The following is a 24,689-nucleotide window of genomic DNA, read 5'->3' as shown; positions in this document are numbered from 1 at the left end:
GATAACATTGAGAACCTAAAGAATAATACCAAGAAATGATAACAGAGAAAGCATTTGATAAAAAATGGACGTTCATTGTTTGACGAAAGTTGTTGTTGTCAAACATACCCCCGTACACACAAAAATTTACAAGTGTCGTTTTTTTCTATCATCACGGTATGTTGCATCCATTAGCTGCGCTACCGGCTTTAGATCGCCGTCTTATTGAGTTTACATGAACTTGGAAAAAGGCTTGAGGCCACGGTACCACAGGAATGTCCATGGAGACTGATGTATGGGGACGAGCGGTATCTTGCTGGAAGGCTTGGGGTTAGGTTGACCCAGGGAGAGTGGTCTGACATGGTGACAAAGTACATAATCCCTGTCACATGCACACGGAACACGTGTATAGCGGTCCTCTGATTATAACGGCAACCTCCCCTTACCACGGTCCTCCTCATCGGTCAGCTGTTAAGACACGGGAGCGTAACGTTCTTTATGTCATGTCGTCGAGAACGGTTGTGACCCTTCGTCTGAAAAGGACGTCTTGTTGGCCTGTTGACGTTGCCGACGCAGCTGCCCACTACAGACGTTGATGCTGGTGATGCTGAGACAGTAGTGGCCACGTACGGAGGTAAGGACGACGACATCGAATTCCTGCCGACGACGAACAGTGGCATCTACCAAATGATGACGTTCACCTTGGGGTGAGTGAGTATGGTTTTACGCCGCTTTCAGCAATATTCCAGCAATATCACGGCGGGGGACACCAGAAATGGGCTTCACAAATTGTACCCATGTGGGGACTCGAACCCGGGTCTTTGGCGTGACGAGCGAACGCTTTAACCACTAGGCTACCCCACCCTCCCGTTCACCTTTTATGGTTGTAGGTGTCTATGTTACGTATGTCTGACGGTCTCGTAGATGTGCCCCCACCCGGGGTCACGGCCCCGCGCTGGAGTAATGACCCTTGTATGTCCAGCACCAGGCCGGTCTTGGACAGTGCCAGTCTGTTGATGCCTTGCAACCAATCTCGTCATAGTAGACACAGGACATCGGGAGTATCTCTACACTGCTGCTGATGTTGATCCGGCCTGTACCATCCCAGTGACAACGCCCCTCTGAAGTTCGGTTAGTCCTACCATGTTTCCTGTCCTTTTCAACCGCCTCCGTGGTGTAGTGGTTAGAGCGTCCGCCCGGAGACGTTAAAATATGGTACTTGTTGGTCCCTGCCAGGCGCTCGGCATTAATGGGTACAACAAGGACTGGTCGGCTCGGAGTCAGTATAATGTGTCTGAGTGGGGTATTCATGCTTCACTGCGGCATGGTATCTCAGTGGGCTAGTACTATAAAACCAGCTTAAGTCTGGGCTAGTACATGCATCCGCACATACACATGCATGCACGTCGGCTTATGAGCGAAATATTCTCAAGCACGACGTTAAACCCAATTTCACCTCACCTGTCCTTTTCAAATATCGCAGGTGAAATGCTTGATGCTTGTTCACGAAGGAAGCAGTGACCAGTACTTCTGCAATGCATTTCTATGTATGCAACTCGTGTGTATGCAACTGTTTACGCTGTCTTGTCTTTTGTTGAAGCGTTTTAAGTATATTTTCAGTTAAAATTACATGTGCATGATAATGAGACTGTCATTGCGATAATTCAAAGTACAAATATGGTCATTTTATATTAAACGTCACTTGATGCATACAATGCCTGCTTGGTCGCAACTGACTTAAGAGACTCGTGGGGAATTTAGTTATTAAAGCGTTGGTTCGTTGGCGCGTTGTTTTAATATGGCGGAACGCGGTGTATGTATAAAAACATATTGTTACAACTTTAAATACTAACGGCATCGCTCACTTGGTTGATGCATTTCATCGTATCTTTTTATCCTCGATCGGACTTCGTGCTGTCAATTACATACTGTCATATAGAGGCGATAACGTACAGGCCGCAGTCATTTAGCTGGAATATTACCGCGTGGCGTGTGAAATAATTGCATGCACACACGCACACTCACATGCATACTCAAACACTGTTTGGGGTTTTATCTAATGCACAGCTGGGATGGACTTGATAGGGTCCATGTGCACTCACATCTACCGTTATATCTAATCCTTAGTCAACAAGCAAGGGTTTCGAAATGTACGAGGCAACGTCCACGTGTGCAGATTGCCAGGTGTATCCCGTTTGTTTTATCAGAGTTAAAATACAGTATCTATTTCCCAGGTGTATATGACACCCTAAAGCAAACCGTATCTCCTCACTTGACATGACTCTCGGACACAGACTTATCATGTACTTAAAACGTTTTCCATACCACCGGTGTGCTACCTTTGTACTATTTGGTGGCTGATGTCGATATTACTGGGTTAAAGTCACTTGCGACCGGGGTACCCACATGCTTGCCGGCATGTAGCTCGGCACACGTGGTGTTACTTTTTGACCCACGATACAGGACATCCAGAATGTTCCTTGAACTTGTCTATATATTGGACAGAGAGGACAATGTCGCAAGTATCTACTTTATGTACAAACTAAATATAACCAGATAACGTATCCATACATTATCTGATTCATTGTTTTTAACACAGATATAGAACTCTCCACTCGTGCTGCAATATCAAAATTAGGATAAATGATCAACTTACTTTAACTTGTGTACGCCATGGCCCCAAAGCAACGTTAGTTATCCTGGCCTACATAGTTATTTAGACATTACTTTACAGTTTCATTGTTGCTTTGTATGATTTATCGGTTGTACTCTCACTCGTCCACTTCTAGAATTCCATGGTAGCACTAATACAATGACAGTATAAATTAGTAACTGGCTACTGGTAATAGCAACACAGTCTACGATCGTAATATTCAATTGAGGCAACATTAGTCAAGCTTTTGTAATAGTCCCTTGATATGCAGTGAAAGCATTTCATCTTTACAGTACCACTGGACTTATTGTAACACGAGGTGGGAGAGGCATGCGCTTATCCACTCTTATGGTCTCAATCAATACCTTCTAGAACGTTCTATACTTTAATGGGTTAGATTATAGCTTCGGGAAGGTTCCAGATTACACTTGACTCAAGATGCATGAAAATATGACAACTTCAACAACACTGCTTGCATAAGACAGAAGACTAAATATTGTTACACAATGTTGTCTAGTTCTACTGAAAATCAGTGTCACATAGTCTGTATGTATCTATGTGGAATCAGTGGTACATAGTCTATGCATATCTACGTGGAATCAGTGGTACATAGTCTCTGCGTATCTATGTGGAATCGGTGGTACATAGTCTGTGCGTATCTATGTGGAATCAGTGGTACATAGTCTGTGCATATCTACGTGGAATCAGTGGTACATAGTCTGTGCATATCTACGTGGAATCAGTGGTACATAGTCTGTGCGTATCTATGTGGAATCAGTGGTACATAGTCTGTATGTATCTATGTGGAATCAGTGGTACATAGTCTGTGCGTATCTACGTGGATTCAGTGGTACATAGTCTGTGCATATCTACGTGGAATCAGTGGTACATAGTCTGTGCGTATCTACGTGGATTCAGTGGTACATAGTCTATGTATTTACGTGCATATCTGTGCATATCTACGTGGAATCAGTGGTACATAGTCTGTGCATATCTACGTGGAATCAGTGGTACATGGTCTGTGCATATCTACGTGGAATCAGTGGTACATAGTCTGTGCGTATCTATGTGGAATCAGTGGTACATAGTCTGTGCATATCTACGTGGAATCAGTGGTACATAGTCTGTGGTATCTACGTGGAATCAGTGGTACATAGTCTGTGCATATCTACGTGGAATCAGTGGTACATAGTCTGTGCATATCTACGTGGAATCAGTGGTACATAGTCTGTGCGTATCTATGTGGAATCAGTGGTACATAGTCTGTGCGTATCTATGTGGAATCGGTGGTACATAGTCTGTGCGTATCTACGTGGAATCAGTGGTACATAGTCTGTACGTACGTATCTACGTGGACTGACTGACTGAGTTTGGTTTTACGCCGCTTTTAGCAATATTCCAGCAACATCACGTCGGGGGACACCCGAAATGGGCTTCACACATTGTGCCCATGTGGGGATGTATCTATGTGGAATCAGTGGTACATAGCCTGTGCGTATCCACGTGGAATCAGTGGTACATAGTCTGTACGTACGTATCTACGTGGAAGCAGTGGTACATAATCTGTACGTATCAACGTGGAATCAATGGTACATAGTCTGTGTGTATCTACGTGGAATCAGTGGTATATAGTCTGTACATATCTACGTGGAATCAGTGGTACATAGTCTGTGCGTATCTACGTGGAATCAGTGGTACATAGTCTGTACGTATCTACGTGGAATCAGTGGTACATAATTTGTACGTATCTACGTGGAATCAGTGGTACATTGTACGTATCTACATGGAACATACACGGATGTTAAGGTAGACGTCTGAAAATACTATCAAACACATGTCAAGTAACGAGTATACGTGTCGCTACACACATCGTTGGGATGCTGTCTCTCTGATGTCACAGACAGGTCAACCTCTCTGTGATTCACCGTTAGCTATCTACATCTGTCTGCTACCTTATCACAAGATAATTACTCAATTGATTACAAGGGCACACCTGTGCCATTTCATCTAGGTATTGTGTAGTTTGATATACGATGTATAGATAACATGTGTTGTAAACAACATCACTTTGATAACTTTGCCCCACGACGAGCATTGGTTGCCAAAGACCAATTCTAACCCGGATCTTCGCGGGTTGTGATCTTCTGGGAATAGTAACCTTAAACGCTCTCAATCAACACACTACCATTTGGTTATAGGTGCATATCTCAACTCCAAACTGATAAGGGGCAGAACTTCATAACGCATGACGGATTTTGAAGGGCTATTGGTACTTATGGCAGATACTAGAAACTAACTAAAACTGTAACTGTCACTTGGAAATCTGTATCATAATGCTTGGATAAGTGAGTGTGCTGCGGACGGATCTGAGGCTCCTTTCACGCAGCAACAGTTACTTAGGTTAACCTTAACTCTCATTCTTTAACATTGCACTAAGGTTACCTTAGTGACTTACGATCACCTTAGTGCTTTGTGAAAGGAGGCCCTAAACAGTATTTAGCTGAATCACAACCTGACACCATGGAGTGGAAGTATATAGAGACTCCAACCACTGTAGTGGAACCCCTGTGTTACTCACAAACCAAACTCCATAGTTGGGGATTGGAACCCATGATCGAGTCATGTCACAGAACAATTCACAGATGTGCGTTACCAAAATGAAAGCAATTGTCGTTTGAAGTTTACCGAAAAAACAATGTGTGAAATGCTGGACTTTCTCATTGATAACATCTTCGTGACATTTGGGGGTAAAACATTTCGCCAAGAAGCAGGCATCCCCAATGGCACCAATTGTGCTCCCCTCCTTGCGGATCTGTTTTTTGTGCATATGAATCAAAACAAAATAATTAGGCCAAGAAGTTTAACTTAAGCTTCCGGTACACAGATGATATAATATCGTTCAATAACCATCAAACAGCCAATTGTCTTCCACTGATTAACTCACCTGAACTCGAAATTATGGATACAAGTGAGACCGCTTCAAGTGTTTCATATTTAGATCTATGCATAAAGATTCAGTGTGACAAAAAACTTTCTTCAAAGCTGTATGACTTCCCTTTCATGTCGAGCAATATTCCAACAGCTCTAGTCTTTGGTGTTTACATTTCACAACGTTTGAGGTACAAGGGTGCTCTTTTTATCAGGATTTCAAAGAGCGTCATGCCACTCTTGCTCAAAAGTTGTTTGATCAAGGTTAAAACATTCAAGGTCTCAGTAAAGCTTTCAAGAAGCTATATGGTAGACATGTTGAGGAAATGCCCAAACTTGATGCATCAGTGACAAAAAATGATGTCCAATACAAATCCCTTCTTTGACTTATACCATCCGTTCCCGAATTGTTTCAGGTGAACGATTAGCTGGACTTACCATATGTTTATGACGGGTGCCACCGGTGGGACAGGATACGCCCAGGTTTTCGCGGACATCTGGCTGCTGGATCTGTTAGAATATTTATGGAAACAAGGATTCAGTTTTAGACTCCGTGCCTAGTGTACAAGTCACACCATGGCTCCATCATACCTGCCCAGACTGCTCCAACACTACAAACCAGTTACATCACTTCGCTCACAAGCCCAATGTCGTCGTACAGCTCCTAATTTCATGTTGGTCCCTGCCTGGCGCTCGGCATTAATGGGTACAACAAGGACTGGTCGGCTCGGAGTCAGTATAATGTGTCTGAGTGGGGTATTCATGCTTCACTGCCGACGTTTCAAGGCCGACCACTCAAGAGGCCTAGTCTACAGTCAACATTGAACTTTCAACAGCTGTCAACAAATCTCAATCAGGATATCAACAAGGATCAAGACTTTGGTTACTACAGATAATGTGACCCAATCGTATGAAATTAGAATCTGTACTGTCATTCATTGTAACCTTGTCTATCTTTTATCTAATATATTATTGAATATTACAGACTCGTTTGTGTTTTAATTTTGCTGGTTTAAAGGAGACTCACAAGCCTTTTATCACCGTAATTTCTAAACCGCACCACTATCTTATGATCTTTAATTTCTCTGCTCTTTAAGCATGCACTTGGTGTATGGAATTTAACGCTATAGGGCTACACATAATCATTATCATCATCATCATCATCATCATCATCATCACTATTTCATAGTGATTCATAAACACATGCTCTGTCATCGTGTTGCATGGTGACATTCACTGGATTGTCTGGTCCTACAAACAACATTGTGCAGGTGTAATACAGCTGAAACCAATATATAGTCATGATACAATCACAAGTGTACAATCGACATTGCTTTTAGCACAGATGTCTTATGGATGTGGAAAGGGTTTTGTCGCTTATATCTATATGTAACAGGCATTCATGTAATTAAGTGTATCACCCATTGCTTCAGTTATAGGCAACAATAATTATTTGTAGGATGCTAGATCTTATCAAAGGATGTGTGGAATACATCCTTTGAGACATCGTGAGAAATGCGTGAATTGGTCTTCAGCACGCCATGCGTATCAGGGTCGCTGACGTGGTTGACGCATGCCATTTTTTATCCTAGTTGCGACGATTCCTGTTCATGATGTCAAATGAGTGGATTGTCTCGTTCAGAATCGGATATTTACAGACCGTCGTTCAATAGTTGGAATATTGCAGAGTGCGGTTAAAAACAACAATTATCCGTTAATATGAAGACAACGGAGTGTGACACTGTACATCAACACGTATCTACAAGACATGTACATGTACAATGCAATCCACAGTAAAGATGTACGATATAGACTGTGTGACGTACATTACAATCCACAGAAAAGATGTACGATCTAGACAACGAGACATGTACATTGCAATCCACAGTAAAGATGTACGATATAGACTCCAAGACATGTACATTACTATCCACAGTAAATATTAACGCTATAAACTGTGTCACATGTACATTACAATCCACAGTATTGAGGTACGATATAGGCTGTGTGACGTACATTGCAATCCACAGTAAAGATTTATGATACAGACTGTGTGACGTATATTACAATCCACAGTAAAGATGTACGATATAGACTCCAGGACATTTACATTACAATCCACAGTAAAGATGAACGATATAAACTGTGTCACATGTGTACCTTTTACAATGTACCAACTATACCTGATACTTTTACAACGGGTATACTTTCTTTCGTGTGTCAGTATAATCTATAGCTGTACCTAGCAGCCCACGTACACAGGACATGTGACATGACATAAATGCAAGGAAGGCATATTTGTAGGACATGCACATATTGTAGTTTTTCATATTATTCACGAACTCTGTATGCATAAAGTTTAGGTAAACAAGATCACATGTCAAACAAAGAAGGACACAAGCCTTCTTTCAAGGAGGAAGTTCGAGTGTGTTGCCAGCCAGAATGAAGCACTTACGTCTCGTAATTCGGTTACCACGTCTTCTTTCCGACCTAGGTCAATCACATCATATAATTCTCATTATTGTGTGACAGTGGTCTATATGGTATGTGGTGGCCTCGTTGTTTAAACTTTTGCTGAACACACTTGTTCTATTCCCACCAGGGTACAATGAGTGAAGACCATTTCTGCTGCCCCCGATATAGATGGAAAATGCCGAAAACTGCTTAAAACCACATTAACGCACTCACTCACTCACTCACTCACTACAAAATAAAGACACAATCCCATGAAAGTTATTTCTCATTTTAAATAATAGTGAGTGAGTGAGTTTAGTTTTACGCCGCACTCAGCAACACTCCAGCTATATGGCGGCGGTCTGTAAATAATCGAGTCCGGCCCAGACAATCCAGTGATCAACAGCATAAGCATCGATCTGCGCAAGTGGCAACCGATGACATGTGTCAACCAAGTCAGCGACCCTACCATCCGATCCCGTTAGTCGCCTCTTACGACAAGCATGGGTTACTGAAGATCAATATTCTAACCCGGACCTTCACGGGTCCATTTTAGATAACAAAGGCAAACCTAACGATTTTTTAACTTCTTTGAGAGGCATTTAGAAGTGGGAGCAGTAAGGAAGGATAACAATATATGGATGAACAACTTCTGCTCTCACAGCAATAAAGAGGTTCTTCATCCATTTATTGTTATCATTCCTTAACGAATATATAACCCTGACATCAAGCATCACTCAGGATTTGGCATGAGTGTCCAACTGACCTAAAAATGTACACTCAAAAATATTTCTTATATGAAACAAAACGTAATTTTAAAATTCGTAAACATCAGCATTTGAAATTATGTACACTCACTTTTCTCACCTACGTTATATTGATCTCAGGTGATGACGTAATTAGGGACAATTTAGGTCTTCTGTCGACTCCCAACGCAAAAGGTATCCATAGTAAAATTAATTGACTTTAAAATAAGTAAATGATACGCAAAACTTGCATTAAATCGATTCGATTCAACCTCATGGAAATTCTAATTATTATTGGTCCATGGTCATTGATTTGCGTCCTTCAGAGCATTAAGCCGGATGGAAACTATAAATAGCTTCAGTGCAAACGTCCTTTCTCTTGTGAATAGGTTAAGTGCGATCTCATTTTCTTTGTAAATGAGCTTAATACAGTCAGCTCTGTGCAATCGCATTTTACTGTACCTACAGCACTTGATCTGGTCTAATAAGGTCCCTTGACGACATGCTTTTATATAATAGCACCAATCACGCCCCATTGCAAGTGACACAAGCCACGGTGTGTTTATTATGGGAAAAGAATTTTCCGGAAGTGCGAAAGATGTTTTACTCGTGATATTTGTATTGTTTGGGCTCTGTAACTTAAAGGTAAACACATTACATTAAAAATGTGCAAGATAAATAGCTCTTTTTCGTGTGAACTTGTGGTTTAACATTCGTCTGAGTCTCTGACGTCAATGGTCACTTCAACAATGGCCCGCTGCCCCATATAGTCCTGAGACAGTTGCCGCCAGCCCCCGTAGAATGTCATCGGGAGAAGCTGCAGGTCCCGGGGGTCCTACAAAAGGACACGGGGAACATGTACCACGGGGAACATGAACAATACCAAACATTAACAACGGGGATTATTTTTGTTTATGTCAAGACTTCTTGGCCACCTTACAGACATGCTACTGGCCTGTACAGCAAACGGGTCAAGCTTTCTAAAAGATTTTGTAACAAACGTCGAATCGTTTGATGATGTAGAGTATCAAGTCAAGTTTTTTAAATCGTGTTGTCGTAAATTCGTTGTCCATGAGGGTGTTACGGATGTAGTAAGTATTCCAACCAAGAACACCCTCTCCATAATATTTACAACACCAATAGCAATATGTTCAAAATACAAAAAGAAGGAAAAGTAACATAATAACGTATTTATAATTAGACGCGGCTATAAGTATTTCTTATGATAAATTGCCAACTGAACAAAATTGAATATACTTTGATATTCATTTAAAATAAATCTTTATCGGGATGTAAAATTGTTCGTCATCAATCCAGCAGAGATCATTCACTTTAGGGTGAATGTGTGAGCGAGGTGGCTTCTAGGGGGACAGGTGCGCTCCACAGCACTGGTTACAGCAATGGTTTAATCCACGAACTCGATAACTGTGCTCAAGGATCATAATCGGTACGAATCTGGTTGAAATCCTTGCACAATCTGGAGTGAATACACGCTACTGTCGACCATCGTCAATAATCTACTTTATCTCACTACCGCATGTAAATAGTCGAGGACCAGGATTTGGACGAGGCAAATATGTGCAACGATCCCCAACACCTGGATACAATTAAACTCAATTAGGTATGACTGTGCCGGACAATCCTGTTGCCATGTTTGTTTACTGTTACCAGCAGGAGATACACGAGCCTGTCCCAGGGAGATGTGTCGACAAGGACAGACCACCAAAAAGGTGTACAGAAACTAATTAAGTAGACAGATCAATACCAACCCATATATATATATTCATGCATTACACATCCTAACTCATCGTCATCTTCGAAGGATTATTTTGAAATGCCAATACTCAACCCTTCTCGTTCAATACTATACTAATCACCTTTGTGATCGTATCACTTTTGTTGTTTGCTTAAGTACATATGTATCTATCTTCTTCCTCGCTTCTATTTACTGTTTCTCATATACAGTTGACACCCATAGATTTTACATGATGTGTTGTGTGAAGCCTATTTCTGGTGTTCCCCGCTGGAATATTGCTAAAAGCGGCGTAAAACCAAACTCACTCACTCACTCACATGATGTGTATTACTTCCATATGCCATTCAAAGACACATTCCTTCTGCTTTGTTTTGTTTGTTTTTTAACGTGAGAACTCAGCATCTATCAGGTCTATGGCGGTCAATTGGGATACGATGACATATGGCAACCAAGTCAGTGAGCCTGACCACCGATCCCGTTAGTCACCTCATACGTTGCTGAAGGTTAATTCTAACCCGGATCTTCACGGTGCAATCCTAATGCAATTGCAAAATACGCGTCATATTGAGAGTGTGTTGGGGTCAAGCATAGAACTTGTGGAAAAGCCAGCTTGTAAAGGAGTACACCGTCAGTCACCTTGATGCCTGAGTATCCTCTTGGTCCCAGCCACAGGCTTTGTCCCACTCACACTGAAGTATTGACAAACTATATATATGACTCGAAAACTGCTCACTGCGGGGACAAATAACATTGACATTCCCAGAAGCTGCAGTCATGTCAATAAGGTATGTGAACATTGGTGTTTGCAGAACATATCCGGGACATTATTTACACATGTATACAAAGGAAACAAACCATCTTGAAGACTTAAAATGTAGGCCATGTTTGCGCCCTACTAAAATCTGAACGAAACGAAAACATTAGACTTCACAACACATTAAAAGCAGAGCACACATTACAAGTGAAATAGCCTTGACAGGCACTCAACATTTCTATAGAGACGGCACTGGTTCAACAGCAGGTGCTAGGAGGTGTATGAGTTTCGCATACTGACTGATAAATTGTATTGGGTTTATTTGTATCGGTGTGGACAAGGTTCATCTTAGCGTGTGGTGCTCCCATACATTGTGTGTAAGTATTTTGAAGTTAAATCTGACTATTGAAGATTGTTGATGTTCTGTTCTATATTTAAATCTCATGATCATTCCCCTTATTATTCATGGTCACAGTTTATGCCCATCTATAAAGAGGTATAATAACACAATTTCTATGCATACTGGATATCGGTTACAGCATTCATTGTTACATCTGAAGAGGCTGTTACAAGCTGTAACAATAACACTGAATACATTGACACTGTTCCGCCATATAAATTCAGACCTAGTGCACCTGTCTTGGTTTTAAGGATACATTAACCGAGATAGCGTTGGATATTCTTGACAAATCTATTGTGACTTAAATCTAACGCCATCATTTTACCCTTGCGTTGCTACTGCAAGGAGGTGCTGTATTTTGCAGCAGACTGTCCCTTTGAAGCGGTGTAGCGTTTTTCCGACCCGTATCTTGCAAGAAATAAACAAATGACACAAAAGTCACGTTGCATGCTGCATGTATAACCGTATAAATGAACATTGTATAGTTTCACTTTTACGATATTTTGTGTGGAATTTTCTTTTTGAAGCAACATCGTAGAGTTTATTGTTTGTTGACATTACTTATGCAAAGAAAACCTTCTTCTTTCCGCTGTAACTAAATTGCCTTTTTTCCAATAAATAATAACTTTATGTAATAACCGACATGACATCGTTTTCATCGTTGGGTAAACTACTATTTATCAATATTCCAGCAATATCACGGCGGGAGACATCAGAAATGGGCTTCACACATTGGACCCATGTGGGGAATCGAACCCGGGTCTTCGGCGTGACGAGCGAACATTTAACCACTAGGCTACCCCACCGAACCACAGAGACGGTGAAGCAACATATTGCTGCGAACACACGATTTGATAAACAAGCGGCTCAGGTGAAATTATTAGTGTACATATCACTGTAAACACAGCTAGCCTAGCAAATATACTTGGATCAAATTTCAACATCACCCATGCGATATTGTGGAGATGCCACCGTTTGCAACTCGTTACCATAAAAACTGTTTTCAATATTTTTCATTAATGTTAACCAATTACTTCGATAATTCCTTACTTTATGTTTACCCTGGCTTCGCATGAAACAACTTATGTTTTAGTTTACGAGGTTCGAACTGATAGATTACCAGTCAATACAATGACGGCCCATTCAAAACAAACATTCAGTTTTTGGCTCCTCCTCCGAAGGGAAGGTGTCCATGGAGGTGTTCCTTTCAACTCAGCGTGACTTGGCTAAAATAAACAGAGGCTTCATGCTACTTCTTCCTTCAACCTAGAAAATACCAAAAGTATTCCCATTCCATTAACAAAAGATGCCCTTATGCCCTTTTACCAAACGGACGTCTTAGGTAATGGTTTCTGCACAAAGGAATGGATCAATGTGTCTTTTAAAGAGGGCGTGTCTTTTACCCGGGTATCATAAAAATGTGTTAATTGTTCCATTTTCTACCTTATCTGCTATAGACACTGTTATCTGTGAGCTCATCAAGACGGGGCACCTCATGTAAGCATGATACCGCTACCACATATCCACGTGACCTTGACACAGTAACACCCACTTGCTCCGGTTCCACAACGTTTACATGAATTATTTCCCCACCAGCTGGTTACTTACAATGTGATATCTAGTCACGAGTGAGACAAGATTCATTTATCACCGGAATTTAAAGCTTCATGGCGACACGCTGGCGTTTTTCACAGTGTGTTAGACGACGCGTGGCCTCAGTGCTTTACACAGTCAAGACCACCTGACCCCAAGGCCGTATTACGACATGACCTCCAAGAGGTTGCGGAGTCTGAGGCCACGCAGTTCATTCAGAACCTCCGTCAAACTGGTGTTACAGTTCCGATGCGTTACTGCTGTGTCTCTGTTACGCAGTTGGCCTAATGGTTAGAGCGTACTCTCGTCACGCCAAAGACACGGGTTCGATTCCCGTTATGGGTACAATGTGTGAATCCCATTTCTGGTGTCCCCCTCCGTGCTGGAGCATCACTCACTCACATTGCTACACAGATGACAGAAGGTTAACTTACAAAGGTGATAGCCACCACACCATTTTTTTCTGGTAAAGGTTAAGAATATTTGGACATATCGTGTCTTCCGATATTCCGTTAAATCCGACAACACATTAAACGTGACGAGTGTAGCCCATCTAACACAGTGTTCATTTCCGTTGAGATCACTGCACGCTTTGGGCCATTTATGCAACATGGCAGAATCGGTGTCTTTAAAGAACGGGACAAGGCACAGGTAGAGTGAGGTATTACGTGGGTGGTCGTTCATTGTACACGTAGGCGGAGCACGACATACATCATCTGCCGCTTACACAGACACGACCCAGGCACACGAGGGGATACCAGGATGTTTTCACCCCTGCATACATTGGTTGTGTTAGTGTTTAATTAGACGTGTGTGAAGACGCGGTTCATTTTTCACACACATCCATGTTTTTATATCCAACGACTTCCTGATAACTGACCTCGACCTGGGAGTTAAGGTTAACCTTTTTTATAGTAAAGGTTGCTTCGTGAAAGGAGCCCCAGGACAAGATGGAACGGCAATACGATTAGGTAACTGCTGTCGGATCTACGGACGCCTGAAGCAGTTACGACACTACACTGCACTGTAATGGACAAAACTGAGTAAAGAGTCAAAGAATGCTGTACCTAGAGGGTAAATCACCAACATATATTCATGATTGGTTGCGTGCTGCTTTTCAGGAGACAAATCCCGTCATGTGCTATGATTAAACGCTGGAATTGTACAGTAGCTAAATGCAACTTTAGCTATAACTGCAGAATACCAAGGTGGTAGAGACATTCTGGTCGATGACGTTCCGGCCGACACACCACCAGAACAAATAAACATCAATGCCAGAACAAATCTACTCAGTATCTCATCGTTCATGAGCGGCGGTAGGGTAGCCTAGTGGTTACTTGTCGCGTCGAAGGCCCGGGTTCGATTCCCCACTTGGGTACAATGTGTGAAGCTCATTTCTGGTGTCCCCCGCCCTGATATTGTTGGAATATTGCTAAACGCGGCTTATCCCAAAAGTTTTGTATTTAAACTTCTTAGAATGACGGCGTCATAGATGTCCTGTTGGCACTCGAGAAGACTCATCGTTCATGACGCATCAAGTATTTATCCCGCGAGTTAAAGAAATCCATGGACTTTGTGTTTAAGTTAGCAAACAGATTCTAAAATTCACTAATAGGACACATGAAACGATCTATTTATTTGTTTTTTGGTTTAACTCAGCACACAGCAATGTTCAAGCTATTTGACGGCGGTCTGTAAATATTCGATTCTTGACCAGACAACCTAGTGATTGGTATCATAAGCATCGATCTACGGAGATTGAACACGATGGCATGCATCAGCAAGGTCAGCCAGCCTGACCACCCGATCCCGTTAGACGCCTCTTACGACAAGCATGGGTTCTGAAGACCAGTTCTAACCCGCATCTGCATGGGTTATGCCACACGAGATCAACCGCCTATTAAGAGACTGAAAGTGTCGCTCGTTTCCAAGTGAAAGTCATCTCACATCGAAACACTGGGACAAAAAATATATTTTTCGCACGGTCCTATTCACAATCTACCCGTCCAACCTTGGGGTTGTCTAATAACATCAGATCAAAAGACAGTTCCCAGTGAAGTGTCTTAGGGCCTTCACTCGGATCAAATAAATAAGACCTATGTTTGTTCCAGTGAAGCACCATGTTGACAGTGCTCACCTTTGCTTCAGCACCGGCGGGTGTGGGGAAGTGTTCCGCGTGTCCCTGAAATGTGACCACGGGGATTCCAAGGGCTACATTCACCGTTCCTGCTGCCGGAAGTAACAGCATCTTAATGCTAACCCTTCATCCTTGAGGCATTGAGAAGATGTCGCTGTGTGTTATTTAACAAAAATAGCCTTAGTCCTATTGAGGACTTTGCTTTGTGCTGTGACATTGAGGTGGGCATGAATTTATTCTTTATTGGTATGTTTAACTATATACTGTGGGCAAGGACTCCCAACAAACAGGATTACATAAAAGTCGTCACGCCTCAAGATATACGTGTTTGTCATGCAACGAAGAAAAATACTATGTTTCTTACAAACGAGCATGCAACAACATCAGCCCACCTCTGGTGTTTGTAACACCTAATTAATATTCGTTGACATAGAGATGAATGCCTAAGTGGCACTTTGGGTGCTTCTGCCCTGGCGGCCATATTGGAGAGGTAAATTTGTAAATTTGTACAGTCATATATTTAGGCGAGCGTCTTATAATGATATTGATTAGGTCAGCGCAGTGTTTGCAATACTTTAATTTGTCAGTTGGCCATCAGGGCCTGCTGCCGCCTGCAGGTTTTAAAATGTACAGGCCCTGAATGAAATCTACAGGCCCATTTTGTTAAAGTCAAACCAATAAAAACAAAATAGACAACACTGTACACAGTTTCACACTGTTTCTACAAAATCAATTAGCGAACCCTATGGCGCAGAGAGACGTTTTTATTTGTTAAAGTCTGGTGTTGACATTCCTATGCGCAAAGCGCTGAAATACCAGAAAGTAAAAGTGTAAGTTATCGTTACATGACGGATCATGGATGATTCCCGAACGTTAATGAAGGGAAAACAAACAAGGGAAAGATTCCAGTTGTTAAAAATAGAGAGATAATTTACTGAAGGCTACAAGGGCCTGCAGACATATGAAACTGCCGGCCCGATACAATAACAACTGGCGCTGGGCCTCCGGGCCGGCGATTATTTCGAACGCTGGATCAGCGTATACCCAGTCTCGAATATCTGTCTAAACGATAATCCAAAGTTACGAATGGATGACTGAAACTCCCTGATGACACAGGACAAGGTAAGCCTACATGTGTTACTATAACGAATGTAACATGCCATGTGTATGCGGCGCCCTGTAATCGAACCAGGATGAGAGAAATCAATGATTGATATTAAGAACATCGGTATACCTTGACACACAGTTATCAGGTCATCGAACTTACCACCGGATCCACTAAGTCGCCTCGTACAACAAGCGCGTGGTGGACATAGTCCCCCTTGGTTTCCCCAGGCTAAGGAAGCAGCAAACTGCCCGTTATTCACGTTCTGGTGCAGTCGTACTCATGTTATAGAGTCATCTCAAGGCTCAACTGACCATGTCCAGACTTTCAATTCAGAAATGGGAAACCATTTGATAAATGGATTATTATTTTTTCAAAACCACCGTGAAGGTGGTTGAAAAAAGGATTCTTTAAATGATCTAATAAGACTATTGCTTAGTGAGTTAGAACTGACAAAACAACATGATAGTTGTTGCCTTCCCATACTGACATACTTTGAATTCTCATCCATTGCGTAAATTGAGTAAGGAAGGAAAAAGAAGTCATTAAAGTTGATCATCCTGGGTTTGTTATGAGCGGAACACTAAACCAGGTAGTTAATCAGGCATTATTAATCTACTGTTTGTTTCAAAAGGAGGCACATTCCTTGGTTCACATTTCTCCAGATCGTGTTCTAGGCTACTGTTTCACTGTGGAGAATTGAGTTGTGGGACATGATATTCGAGACGATCCCGCTTCAGGACTCCAGCTGGTAGATAATGGGGCCTATTCTGTTGTATGGAAAATGGTTGTGTAACAGGAATTTATAAACAGTTCTAAATCGGTGTCAACCCGATCTGTCGACAAATGAAAAATAGGATGTTGCTAACCGTCGACAGAACAAAAAACCCGGAGTGTCGGCATCGCGTGGTCAACATACCGTGACGGTGTTAATTAATGAAAGAGAATGTTTGCTTAGTGATTTGCAAGTGGCTGTCGTGGTTATGTTCGATTCATGAGTAAATGAATTAAGTTAATTATAGAGAATGTCTTTTTAACAATTTGTAAGACAATTAAGGTTGCAAACAGACTATTATTTTACGTTATGCGAGTGGAAGGATTACCATTTTGGAGTTAAACATGCAAACAAATACCCAAAAGAAATTATTTTGGATATTGGGAGTAGAAGGATTATCGAAATGCTGTTGAAATTTATGCTGTGAATTTATTTGGATACATTTGATTACGTTACTACCACCTGGGTAGAAGGTCCATGGACACTGCCAACTTGGAATCATTTTGAAAATGATGGACACACAACTAACAATAATTTGGAAGGTTGGCACAACAAAATCAACAAGTATGCCATAAAGACACATCCGAATGTGTTTGAGGTTGTGCGAATGCTGCAAAAAGAACAGTCAGCTACTGAAGTTAAACCCCAGCAGATCCAAGGACAGCAGAGAGATTCCGTCCTCAGACGTCGCTACCGAATCATCGACGCTAGGATTCGATCCTTTAAGGCCGACCTTCTTGCCGACAGACTTACTGACTTGAACTACACAGACCATGTGTCAAGAAGAAATATCTGGACTCATCTTTTATATATTTCTTGCCTATACACCAGCATAAATCACTTATTTCTATAAACACACACACACACACAATATATTGTGTGAGATTTATGAAATATGTATACAAATATGTTATACTCTGTGACATATGATACATACATGTTGTTATATTGACTAAATAAATATATTGTCTTCTATATATATCGCACTCTGTTTTTAATTGGTTTGTTAATATCGAGAACTCTGGGCGTGAAGTCACTCCTGTAGAACATCATCCCCCTTTCCCCGGACTGTCGACAAGTTGTTTGGATGGATTATTTGTTGTTGTCGACAGTCCGGGTATAAACCTCTAAATCGGCCTGTGATTCTGTTGTACGAAATATTTTGATATCTTCAGGGTCTATCATAGTAATATTCATTCATTGAAGTTAAGGAAATCGGAATATCCGATGAAGCTGGGTCTTACAACGCTTGGCCAAGAGTTCAGTAAAATCTTTGTTCTATTTGTTAATGCTGCACTCAGCAATATTCGAGCTATGTGACGTAAGTCTGTAAATAATCGAGACAATTCAACAACTGATATCACGAACATCCACGTGTTGGAGATACGATGACAGACATTAACCTTTGTCGAGTAAAAGGAACCTAAAAAATAGACATTTCATCCTGTTTCATTATCAAACGTTCTTTAGATACTTCAGATCCTTGTGGTCTGATCCGGGTTAGTCGATCCGGGTTCTTTTACTCAAATATTGCCGGCGGGTTTAATACAATTGACCTCATGGAAAATGTAAGGGAAAGAATCTGAGTGATATGATTATCCTTCAGTCGGACGTACGTCACGAGAGTATAGAGTTACACAGTTAGTAATGATCCAGTACTTTCACGCTCACATGCATGTAATCCAGGTTGGACTAGACAGTCTGGTAATGAAGAGCATTAGCACAACCGCCATCGGGGAAACGATGACACACAAACGGTCATGTCAATGACCTGATCCCTTGATCCAATTTAGCTACTGCTGACCAGCAATAGATAGTTAGGGAACATCCCAGGAGGGCAGCGTGTCCCCATATCAGGTTGTATTGACATAGCAGGAGGGGTAAGGACAATTCTACCAGCTGTGAAGTTCCTTTGTATCACACAAGATATCACTTTTTTCAAGGCCACATGGACACTAGCACCCCTTTTGTCCATTCAGGTTGTACGGCTTTCTTCGTGGATTAAGTTCAGGGTAATGGTATCCCTGAATTATCGCGTTTACATAAGCGTCATGATTCACTCGTGTGTTCGGATCGGCAAACAGCAACGTTTGAACTCGTCACCAATGTCTGGGTACCCGGTATCTATTGTCATGGGTCGTTAGTTACAGTTTTGAATTTCTCGTGGCAAATGTTATGTTGTACAATGGAGAGAGATGTTACTTTGCTCATCATTTACCAACCTTTCAGTTAGCTGTATTAGGTATGCAAAGATGATGGCATAACAATCAGGGCGTAGGTTCCAGCAGGTGTACGTAAAATGCCCATATACAACAACGTCAATGCAATGTTATTCCTTGTGTAAAGATGCTAAAATATTACAAACGAATTAAGAAACTAGTGTGTTACACTACCGAGCACAAGGGTGCACACATAAACTATGGATTTGAGTGAGTGAGTTTTACGTCGCTTTTAGCAATATTCCAGCAATATCGTGGCGGGGACACCAGAAATGGGCTTCACACATTGTACCCATGGGGAGAATCGAACCCTGGTTTTTACCGTGACGAACGAGCGCTTTAACCGCTTGGCTATCATAAGTATCACACCGTATCAAACATATCACTACGGTTTCGCTATTTCTGGTTTCTTTTTAGCCACCATGAAACATACGTGTACATTGCCATGTGCTCGGACCATACGTAACCGATTGCGCTGTGCCCATGTTCGTCCCCGACGTCCTTATGTTGAGCCGACTCTCACACAGGTAACCCGTAACGAACGTCTACACTGGGCACAATTAATTGCACCTGCAGATTTCTAAATTTCCTGCAAAATGTTCGTAGTGACGTCATGGAATGGTCATTGAGATCACTTTAGTTCCATCGAACACATATAAGAAGTCTTTGAGACGTCAATACCAGAGTGTTCACGAGCTGGGCGCCATGTTGGTACACTGTGTTCACGGGTGTTAGGCAGTCAATGAGTCAACGTTGCCTCACTGTCATGAATGTGAGAGAAGGTGTATACGTGATACTGAACAAGCTCAGATAGCTGGTATCTGCGGAATCAAAATTCAAAGCGCACCTTAACACCTAATCCTGTTTTAGTGTCCGCTAATTACGTTCATTAATCAGATTTATCCACTAGCAACACATTTTCATCTGTATGGGTATATTTGGGACATACATTAACACACGTGAAGTTTCCTTTTTTGTTTAGTATATGTCCCCAGCATCCTATGCTTGAGGGGCGGTGGGGTAGTCTAGTGGTTAAAGCGTTCGCCCGTCACTTTGAAGACCCGGGTTCGATTCCCCACATGGTTACAATGTGTGAAGCCCATATCTGGTGTCCCCGCCATGATATTGCTGGAATATTACTAAAATCGTCCTAAGTCCATACTCACTCACTCCTATGGTTGTTTCCCCGTGGTTGGTCTGGGTAAGACTGACTGACTGACTGACTGAGTTTGTTTTAAGCCGCTTTTAGCTAAGCAACATCGCGGCGGGGAACCCTTATGTACCCTGAAATTCGATCCCAGGTCTTCGTGAGAGCCAACGCTTTAACCACTAGGACTAAGAATGTCGCTACCCAGAACCTATGCTCGTCGTAAAGGTGACTATGTGGATCGGATGGTCAGGCGTGACTCGGTGTCATCGTTTCCAAATTGCTTTGATTGTCATAATGTCCGTCACTTGATTGTCCAAACTGGAATATTTATAGACCGCCGTCATATAGTTGAAATATGTTTTAGTGCAACATAAAATACAAGCAAGCAAACAAACAGCCGTTTTTATCAATATTCCAGCAATATCACGGCGGGGGACACCAGAAATGGGCTTCACACATTGTACCCATATGGGGAATCGAACCAGGGTCTTCGGCGTGACGAGCGATCGCTTTAACCACCAGGCTACCCCACCGCCCCAGTTCATGTGATTGAGGTAGAATGTTGCTAACCATTGTAAAACAACAACAAACGAGAGACCGTAGGTTGGTACTGTGAGGGGATTATACTGCAGAACACCTCACGCATTGGCAAAATAATATTTTAATACTCACCTATTCATAGAGAGCGGATAGTGAAGTTTAAAAACTCTTAGCCAGATTTCTAAATGCAAGACGGGCATCTTGTGATAGGGATGACCGGCATGAAGAAGGTCGAGATGCCCTCGACAAAACCATATGGTCAGCAGAAGGCAAACAGTACATGTACTTGTATACATGATGAATATATTTGGACATTCTAATCGCTATGCTGCAAATCTATTGACTTAAGACTGGTCTTAGTTGTGTATTATATGAGCGCTTCCATCAACACCAGGTTGTAAGCCTAGACATCACGGTGCCAATGTTACGTCAGACCATACTTCATTCAGACCAAAAAGTAACTGCCATGTCCTTCTTGGGATTATTTAACAGCATTATAATTAATATTAATATATTTGATATGATTATATAAGTCGACTTCAAATTCCACAAGGAGCCGATGATGGCCATTATATTCCACATTCTGGATGCAAATTTGGTATATATGTTCCCATGGAATACACAATGCCATTTTAGAAAGTGGTCAAACGTAACATATGTTATATTTGGGATTACACTTTCTCAGTAAAGTACAGATTCTAGAATTTTGGGGGTTGAGTCCCATCCGGGATTCGAACCCACACCCTCAGTCAGGCACCTAATCGCCAGCACACAACGTCAGACGCCTAGACCGCTCAGCCACCGCGGCGTCCACAAAAATATAAGTCGGACAACTGGTAGTCTAGACTGCGGACTTTGTGTACCCATCTGATAAGTGTTAATTGGCACGGCTCCCACGGCCGAAAGCTATGAAATACACAATGCCATTTTATAAAGTGGTCAAATTAACAGATGTTATATTTGGGATTACACTTTCTCAGTAAAGTATGTGTGCTTTTGTGTGCTGGCGATTAGGTGCCTGACTGAGGGTGCGGGTTCGAATCCCGGATGGGACTCAACCCAAAAAGTACTAGAATCTGTACTTTACTGAGAAAGTGTAATCCCAAATATAACATATGTTACATATATGTTCCCAGTTCACCTGAAACAACGCGTTGCTACACTGGAATGTCGGAACATGTTTTATTGTGACAATACACATCGTGTCCAAGATGCAATTTACTGCAGATTTTTCCAGCATTTGTGAGTGAGTATATTTAGTTTTACGCCGCTTTTTGCAATATTCCAGTAATATCACGGCGGGGAACACCAGAAATGGACATCAAATACTGTACCCATGTGGGGAATCGAACTCGGGTCTTCGGCGTGACGAGCGAACGCTTTAGCCACTTGGCTACCCATCCGCCCCCAAGCATCTGTGTGTTTAGTACACAATGATAAGGGCATCAAGTAACATGATTAAGTTATCACACACATACAGTTTAAAGATTATCTTACCTGTTATTTCATCTACGTTATGAAGGGTGTAGAAGGGTGACTGCCCCAGTCGCTCAGGGCGTCGCAATTTGATGTACAGAGTTATGCCCCTTAGGCGTGTCAGACACCGCTGTTATTTGTTCAAATCTCACATTATCTCAGCAAATTATGTTTCTAGGTTTGTCAACACGGTACCGTGCACGTGGATTTAATCAGAGTGGAGACCGCCTCCGTGGTGTAGTGGTTAGAGCGTCCGCCCGGAGAGCGGAAGGTCGCGGGATCGATCCCCGACCGCGTCATACCAAAAGACGTTAAAATATGGTACTTGTTGGTCCCTGCCTGGCGCTCGGCATTAATGGGTACAACAAGGACTGGTCGGCTCGGAGTCAGTATAAGTGTCTGAGTGGGGTATTCATGCTTCACTGCGGCATGGTATCTCAGTGGGCTAGCACTATAAAACCAGCTTAAGTCTGGGCTAGTACAAGCAGCCGCACATACACATACACACTCATGCACGTCGTCATATGAGCGAAATATTCTCAAGCACGACGTTAAACCCAATTTCACCTCACCTCACCTAATCAGAGTGGAAGTTCGCATCAAGTTGGACCTACCTACCATGTCAACTTGACACGCTGTGATGTAGATGAAATACTGCTCAAGCTGGTACTGAACCCAGGTAACTCACTCTTGCATTTTCGCATCGGTTAGAATATCTCTGTAGGAAACGTGGTCGCTTAGCGTGCAGGCTAAAGTTTGATATTGTTTTTAAAAAGACGTAGCTGGGGGATTAAAAGGTAAGCAACTTTTATATATGCCAGTGTCAGATCAGGTCAATAGTTACAGCGGTAATCGTTTTCCGTTCTGCAAACCATCTGAAAATGTTCTAGATATGTTCGACAGGTTTTTTTAGCAACAGCGTCTCAGTATATCCTTTACAACGGTTACACTATTGCAGGAAAATATGTGAAAATGTCGTTGTCATTGTTACCAAGTTTCATTGTTAACATTTAACAATGTCGTATTATAACCGTAAAAGCGATGTTTGAGTGTATGTTTATCCATGAATGATATGGGATTCAAACATTGTAAGTGTTTGGTCCTGGTCGTCAAACGGTTACAGTGATGTCGTCAAACGGTTACAGTGATGTCGTCAAACGGTTACAGTGATGCAGCTTCATTTGTTTCCACGCATTTTAAACAAGGTGTATCTTCAGGTGAACATTAATAACTGTTACTGCTGAGGTTCTGCTTTGAAATAGGAGGAAGTACAGCCCGCCACGTCTATTCACGCTCGTGCGCCGACGTAATTGAAAGATGCGCACGTAAACTGATGCTTATTGCATATCAAGGGGGATAAGTCTGAGATGCTGCCTTCTTAGCTCGATCGGTCACCGTGACCCCCAGTCTGTCTCACAATCCCTGAATAATAATATCTTCCTTATCCACCACACCCTGTGGTAAAGCTATAACTCCGGAAATAAAACAAGTCTAGATCTTACACAGGTTCTATATTCTAGGGGAGATGTTGCCAGCTCACTTCATTCAAAACACCACTGCACTGCACCTTTTTTAATCAATAACATCCGTACAGATTTCCTTTAAAGTCCATAAATGAGCACATTTCCAGGAATGCTCTAGTGTAGCTTCATAACCAAAACTATAGAACTGAGATTTACGTGGAGCTACGTGACTGCGCCCGTATGTACCCATCTATCAGGGCGTTTCTTACATCAGTAAACCTGATACCGACCACCTTGCTCTGAGCACGAGTTGGGAGGGTGTTATCGTAGCCAATTTACAAGGGCAAAGAATAACTTCATGGCCTACACGAAAATGAAGCCATATATCTTACTGGGGAGTTGCAGCACTGGAGGAAAATATTTTTAAGAAAGAAATGTACGGCGTGTTGTGTTTCAAGAAACGGAATAACGATAACGATTCTTTACTCTGAGTTAATACATAGAGAAAGTCATGTAGGCAATGTCTCACACTTGAACAGGTTAACATCAATGTATTTTAGG

At 42.0% G+C, this 24,689-nt stretch overlaps 1 long non-coding RNA gene across 1 annotated transcript; it reads left to right on the top strand.

The window, feature by feature from the left end:
• Nucleotides 1–550: 550 nt before the first annotated feature.
• Nucleotides 551–6,542, top strand: LOC124286326. The gene is made up of 2 exons (XR_006901008.1): nt 551–613; nt 5,977–6,542. It is a non-coding gene; the product is annotated as an uncharacterized LOC124286326 (long non-coding RNA).
• Nucleotides 6,543–24,689: the final 18,147 nt, after the last annotated feature.

This window comes from Haliotis rubra, unplaced genomic scaffold (assembly GCF_003918875.1).
Source record: "Haliotis rubra isolate DU_JTF1 unplaced genomic scaffold, ASM391887v1 Scf38, whole genome shotgun sequence".
Classification (NCBI taxonomy): domain Eukaryota; kingdom Metazoa; phylum Mollusca; class Gastropoda; order Lepetellida; family Haliotidae; genus Haliotis; species Haliotis rubra.
The sequence above is the reverse complement of the archived record's forward strand: the minus strand, read 5'-3'. Positions and strand labels throughout refer to the sequence as shown.